Source organism: Pinus tabuliformis, chromosome 9 (assembly GCF_031772625.1).
Source record: "Pinus tabuliformis cultivar Carrire ecotype Pingquan chromosome 9, CPIR1, whole genome shotgun sequence".
Lineage (NCBI taxonomy): Eukaryota > Viridiplantae > Streptophyta > Pinopsida > Pinales > Pinaceae > Pinus > Pinus tabuliformis.
In genome coordinates, this window is record NC_142307.1 from 1,315,003,465 (window position 1) to 1,315,010,488 (window position 7,024).

General features: G+C 31.0%; 1 long non-coding RNA gene across 1 annotated transcript; it reads left to right on the top strand.

Annotated features, from left to right (window-relative positions):
- Window positions 1-633: 633 nt before the first annotated feature.
- LOC149153372 (uncharacterized) lies at window positions 634-2,032 on the top strand. The gene is made up of 3 exons (XR_016262576.1): window positions 634-913; window positions 1,008-1,096; window positions 1,204-2,032. It is a non-coding gene; the product is annotated as an uncharacterized LOC149153372 (long non-coding RNA).
- Window positions 2,033-7,024: the final 4,992 nt, after the last annotated feature.

Below are 7,024 nucleotides of genomic sequence, written 5' to 3' on the forward strand. Positions count from 1 at the left end.
TGATTTTTAAACCGGTTATGGAATTCTTCCCATGACACGGCCCTTTCCTCTAGTAGATGTAATTTTACTGTATCACTTGATTTTTTTTTCTTAAAACAAAATCTACCACTCTTTCCCTTAATTCTTATAGTATGTTCAAGGCCCAGTAGTGTTATTGGGCTCTAATACCATATGCAATGTACCTTGCCTCTGAAATAAAATAAAATTCTTTTGGGTTTTGATGTTCTCACTAGCTACATTCATAATAATGTATTCATAATGTTCTAATCCTTTTCACTCCTAGGTTTTTGTTTATTCAACTCTTACTCAAAAATACTGGGTGTAACCCCAATGTCTAAGTCAAATCATAAGCCCACGAGAAATTCCACCAATTGACAATTAATTACCAATATCATTATCATACCAATATAAACCAACGCTTCAAGTACCAAACCAAGGGAGAAAGATAACATAAGTGCACTTAACTCTTAGTTTTAACTTACTACATTGGTTAGTTCTGACACTTAATGGATGGGGCACTCATTAATCTCATCCAGGAGAAATTTAACTCTATTTTCCACTATACTATACCTTACCTTGGACCCTCACATTAATTCTTCGTTCCGTCCCCTACCAATGCATAATTCCATGGGCTACATGGACCAATATCCCTTCACCCAGTTTGCCAACCCACATGGGTGCACCTAGTGGTTGTCAGTCTTGGGATGTATGGATGGTTTTGATGTATTGCTCCTAACTGAAGGCCGATATTCACTCACCTTCATTCTTGTCAAGCTCAAACCCTACCTCTCTCATTTCATCGTTTAGTTTGGAAACCCTCTTCCCTAGTGGCGCACAGGTTCCTTTGCGGTTTCCTTCGAACTCACGAATCTGCTGAATGTATTGCGAAGGAGGTCTCCACTTTAGCTTACAAGTATGGAAGTCTTGGGGTTATTACTGCATTTTACATTTGTGTTTACTTGCATCACCGCTCCAGTCTAAATTTTTCATTGGTTTTACTGTGTCAGATGATGTTCCAGGTATCGTTGAGCTGGTTCGAGCTTTCGCGGGGTTAGAGAATGATGGCTACCATTATCGCTTCTGCAAAAACCCTCAGGTCTGCAATTATCGTTCTTCTCTCAATTCCCTGTTATCAATATTCTGCCAATTTACAAGGCATTCCTTTGATTTCTAATGTTTATTGGTTTCCCTTGGTTGTTTTAGTGTTACCCACAACGAGAGGGAATTTGCTAGGTTGTGCCAATGAAACTGAGCACAACTTCTCTTTAGGTGCGCCATCCAGCTACATGTATGGTTTATTGTGACCCTTGTTGGAAAAGGGACTCCCCTCTTCATTTTTGCGAATATGCTACAAGTTTGTTAGGGTGTATATCTTAACTGGCCGTTGCATTGTAACCGTACTGGGTTCGCCTGGGTTATTTCTAGGTGTTTCTGGGGCACCGCTAATGGCGGTTACCATGTTATTATTTTCCTCAATTCTTTAAACTAGGGGTGTTAGGCATATCTATGTGTTTGCTGCGATCGAGTGTCTTAATCTCTCGACCTACTTATCCTAATTTTGGTGTATTACTAGCCTTACAGGTGAAATCCAGTGGCTTGGGTCTTGTGTATACGGTCTTTCATGACCAGATCCAACTCCAAAATCACATGGCGACTAGATTAAAACACATCTTGAGCTATTCACGTACTGCGTGGTGAAGTCTTAACTCCTTTCTGACTGAATAAAGAGGTTATCTTCCCCATGGCATATGGGGTTTGATGGGAAAGGATTTAATGGTTAAGCAGAGAACAAGGGCACTAATTTTCTTGTACCATCTTCATGAAGTTTTCGCTGTAATATTTTCTGTGGGATATTCCTGTTGCAATAATAATTAGGCCTAAGGCCCACACGTGCTTTAGGGGTGCTAGTTTTTTTTGTATTACAGTCTTAACAATATTTAATGGTAGGCTACGGTGATTCACCAGAACTTTGTTTGTCTTACCTCTGTTTATTTAATAATGATATATCAGAGTTTCTTCATATTCATCTTTGTATGTGTAATGGTTTCGATATCCATTTCGACTTGTTTATTTTCTCACTTAATTTTTATTAGCTGTTCCTGGAATATGATTACACAATGATGATATTAACTATGTAATTCTAATTACCTTTGTGCCATTTATAGATATCTTGCATCACTCTTTTTACCTTTTTAATTATGTTTCAATGTGGGTATTTGTATTTATTACTTGGCTTGCCACTTTTATGCGACATGTGAGTTGATGTTAATAAGAAGTTCTCTACCCACAGACTCCGTGGTTAGATTCCTGTGTATAGTTGTAGGTATTTTGCTGCCTATAACCGAGATTTCTGAGTTCGATGGTCATAGTTGCATAACCTATTATGCCTCTAACTTAACATTTACATTAAATACAATTTGGATCTAGCTGCTAGAGCAGAGAGCGTACACACTTTAGATGATATATAACTACGCATAATTTCAATGCTAATTTTAAAACACAACACTTTAGTGAATTCATTTTCAAATAGTTTGTTGTTTGTTTCCTGAAGTTCATCATCTCCATTTATCTTTTACATGTTGTGGTGTCATTACATACCAACTAGCTTGAATTCTTTTCTATTTTCCTCGCAAACATGTTTTTAGCGTACACTACAAGTCGGCAGGGAGAGTATCTGGTTTTGTCTAATTATGCTTACTACGATCTCTTAGGAATTGGTGATCATACCTCAATATATGTATTGATACCACAACTCAACCAAATCTAGTAATATGACTCTCGATATATAAAAGAAATTCCAACATCATTTTGATTCTTTCATGAGATACATTTAACATAATTCCTTAGTAATCACTTAAGTAGAATTTGCAGTACTGTCTTACTTTACTTCCAGAAGTATTCCACCATTTTCAGTGAAAGATAAAGGTGTTAATTCTAATCATTTAAACGAGGAACCCTTCTTATTTTCGTCTCAACATTATATATATATTCCAGCAACAGGAAATGATATTTACATCAGGAACAACAATTTGCATTCATATTTGACTTATATGTCTGTCACTATCATACTTAGGGTTGTCTTTATATTTGTAAAGGCATTCTACCTATAGATTTAATGCAGAGGTTCCTGGTTAAAATTGTAATGCGTAAGTCTGGGTTATAATGGTGTAAACTCTTTTGTCTGTCACACAATACATAAGTTGTATGCATCTTAATAAGTATCACTACTAGCGTAGAAACCCCACTGGTTTTTGTCTCATGATTTATACACATCTCATTTCAGGATAATTGGTCATAACAATTCTTGTTTAGTTTAGTTAATATGCGTGTAGTCTATTTTTTTTTGTTTGTTTTGTTTTTTGTTTTTCTTTTTTGTTTTTTGTTTTGTTTGTTTTTGTTTTTTGGTTTTTTCTGGAGTTTACTATCTTTAATGTATCACATACTCATTTAGAGCCATTAATACATGACCATACTCAAAATTTAAATCTACAACACTTCACGGTCAACATATCGTTCTGCGGTAATTACTGTGTATTCTTACTTAGCATATTAGGTTGCAGAAATTACTACATACTTATAATCGAAATATTGATCTACAACAATTAATGCATATTCATACTCGACATATTAAGCTACAAAAATTACTACATACTTATAATTGCAATATTGATCTACAACAATTAATGTATGTTCATAATCAACATATTAATCTACAACATTTAATGCATAATCATAATCAGAATCAGGATAGCCCCAAACCAGAGACTTTAATTATCCAGCTAAATGGGAATTTGCACTAGAGAGACAGTGTCCTCCCAAACATGAACTGCCTCTAGTTCTCCCCCGAGCTTGATTGTTTTCCCAGAGAATCAACAACCTCTATTGATTCTCTCCTTGGGTAATTATTACCCTTCTTCATGATATTGTTTCCAATTCAGTGATGTCCCACTTTTGTAAGCTTTATTGCTTTCTTGCCTAGGCTTTTGTTTTTAAAGCCCGCCTTTCTCACCCACAGTGCTTTAAAGGTAGTCTTAGGCCTTTTCTCTAGCTACGATTTTTCTAAGGGATTTTATATCCCTCAATCTTATCTAGAATATTTAAAGATTCTAATCATGAAAAACTAACAATGTTATCTCGAGTGTCTTTTCTTAGTGCATAGTTTCCTCAACCATTAATTTTTTTAATTAATAATAAAATACTTACAATATATTCCAAATGTTTTGGCTCCATTGCCGTTTATTATACACATACATCAAATAACATTATCTACTAGGGGATGTCACAATAGTAGGTCATTTTTCATGACAACTAAGAATGCTTTTATCGATGTGTTATCATTACCTTATTTCTATTTCATATCAATGATCATTCTTAAATCTCATGATATCCACCATTAATGTAATATGTAATATGCATACCACAAGATTTGAGTTTGACATCTGCACACACAATAACTACAGCTGGTGAATGCAGATGGTTTTGTGAGTTTGATGTATACACACAACAACTAAAAAAGTTGGTTTTTTTTTTTTAAATGAGATAAATTTAAGTTGGTTTGTTTTTTTTTCTTCAAATAATAATATTTTTATTAAAAAATAAATTTATGTTTATGCGTATGTATATGTATTCAAGCTTGTCACTCTTATAAAAAAAAGAAATAAAATCTTAGTGTCCAAAAAGTGAAGTAAGGAATTGGGGGAGAATGTGTGTGCAAAGAGAATGCATGAGGAGAGCACGAAACACAAACTTTCTTCTTCCCACATCTTAAATTTGTAAAAATTAAATGATTTTTATTTCCTTTTTAAAGTGTTCAATATGAGATAAATTTAAGTTGAATATTTTTTTCAAATAATAATAATAATTTCATTATAAAATAAATTTATATTTATGTGTTGGTATTCAAACTTTTTCACTCTCATAAAAAAAAAGGGATCAAAACTAAGCAAAAACGTCTAAACAATGAAGCAATGCATGTGTAGAGCAAGGAACACAAACTTTCTTTGGCACACATAAAATTTGGGTCAGAATATATAGATTGTTTCACTTATAAATTTGTAAGAGATGGGTGATTTTTTTTTTCTTTAAAGGGTTTAATAACAAAAAATAAATCAAAAACAAATTGTGTTCCTCTTTATAATAATAAGAAAACATCAAATATTCGCTACTTTACAATAAACTTAGATAAACCAAAGACTTTCTTCGAAGTAATGGTCATTTTTAAAGTCCATAAATAAAATAACAAAAAACAAATGGGAAAGAAACTATGCATTATCTCAATAAGAGTAAGCAAACATAAAATATCTGGTACTCTAAAAGAAAACTAAACTATGTCAAGGCGGTCTTCCAACAAGTTTTGAAATCCAAAAATATAATAACAACAAACAAATTATAAAAAATTATCTCAATAAAAATAAGAAAAAATAAACTATTTACTTGCCACTTCGTAAATGTTAAAAATAAACAAATATTAAAATGAATAGAATTAGAAATTAAAAGATATTAATGTATAATAATATTATATATATGAAAATCATAATTATAAATTTTTATAATAAAATAAATCCATATACATTTATTTTTAATTTATATTTTCAAGTAATAATTATTATATTTTTATTAAATTTAAGTTGGGTTATGTTTTTAAATAATAATAATATTTTCTTTAAAAAGATAGATTTGTATCTCTGTTTATGTATATGTATTCAAGTTTTTTATTTTCATAAAAGAAATAAAAAGTAAAAAAAAATGTCGAAAAAGTGAAGGAGGGAAGGAGGGAAGTGTGAGAGAAAAGTGTGTAGAGAGAATGCGTAAGTTGAGGAAAGAGGAGTACAAAATTTCTTCCGTACACATGAAATTTTGTTTCACTAGTAAATTTGTAAGAGAGAGATGTGTTTTATTTTGTTTAAAGGTTCAGTGTCCAAAAAAAAAAAAAAAAAAAAATGCATTATTTCAATAAGATTAATTAAACATCAAATATTTGGTAATTAGGCATTGTCTTCTAAATAGACTGACAAAATAATAATTTGAAATGAAAACATCAAAAAGTTAGATAAAGAAAAATGAAACAAGAATTCATAACAATAAAATTCTATTATTTTAATATCAATTATATATGTGTGAGAATTTATCTATATCCTTTGTAGATGTGCAACTTTGTATATATATACACATTTTTTTTGTAAGCTTGGGTGGACTACATCTTCATCATGTTCAATTTATCACCCCAATTGGCAGATCACTGTCTATCCAAGGCCCCATGGACACAACTTTGTACATATTAAAAAAACATTAAAGTCAACATAATTGAAAATGAAAAAATATTAATATATAATAATATTATATAAATGAGAATAATCATTATAAATTTTTATGATAAAATAAATCTATATACATTTGTTTTAATTTACATGTTCAAGTAATAATTATTATATTTTTATTTGTTTTAATAATTTCTATATAATTTATTTTTTTGTGTATGTAACTAAAAACTAATCACAAAGAAACTATGCATTATATGAATATATTAAGCAAACATAAAATATTTGGTACTTTAAAAGAAAACTAAATTAAGTTAGGGATTGTCTTCCAATAAGAAATTAGAACAACATCTTTATAAAAATAACAAAATGGAAAGTGTTTGCAAGTTTCAAAGGAAAACTAAAGAAATCAGGTTCTTTCTTCCTTGAAGCTTTAAATTTTAGAGATAAAACAAGCTAACATGTAACATATAGGTGTAATGCATCTTCCCTATAAAAACCAACCTATAAAAATAAATAGTTGGCAAGAGTAAGATATATGGGACCGTGACTTGAGAATTAGAGAAAATTATAAGTTAATTGCTTACTTGCATAAGTTTTTTCAAGAATCCACCAAGTTTCTAGTGCATTGAAGAACAAACTACTAAACAACAGACATAAAATTATATTAACTTAAGTAAATTATTCTTGAGGTAACATGTTATGAAACCCGCTCACAAAAAGATAGAAAAGAAATATCAACGCCTTAGAAATAAGCCTCTTAGAGG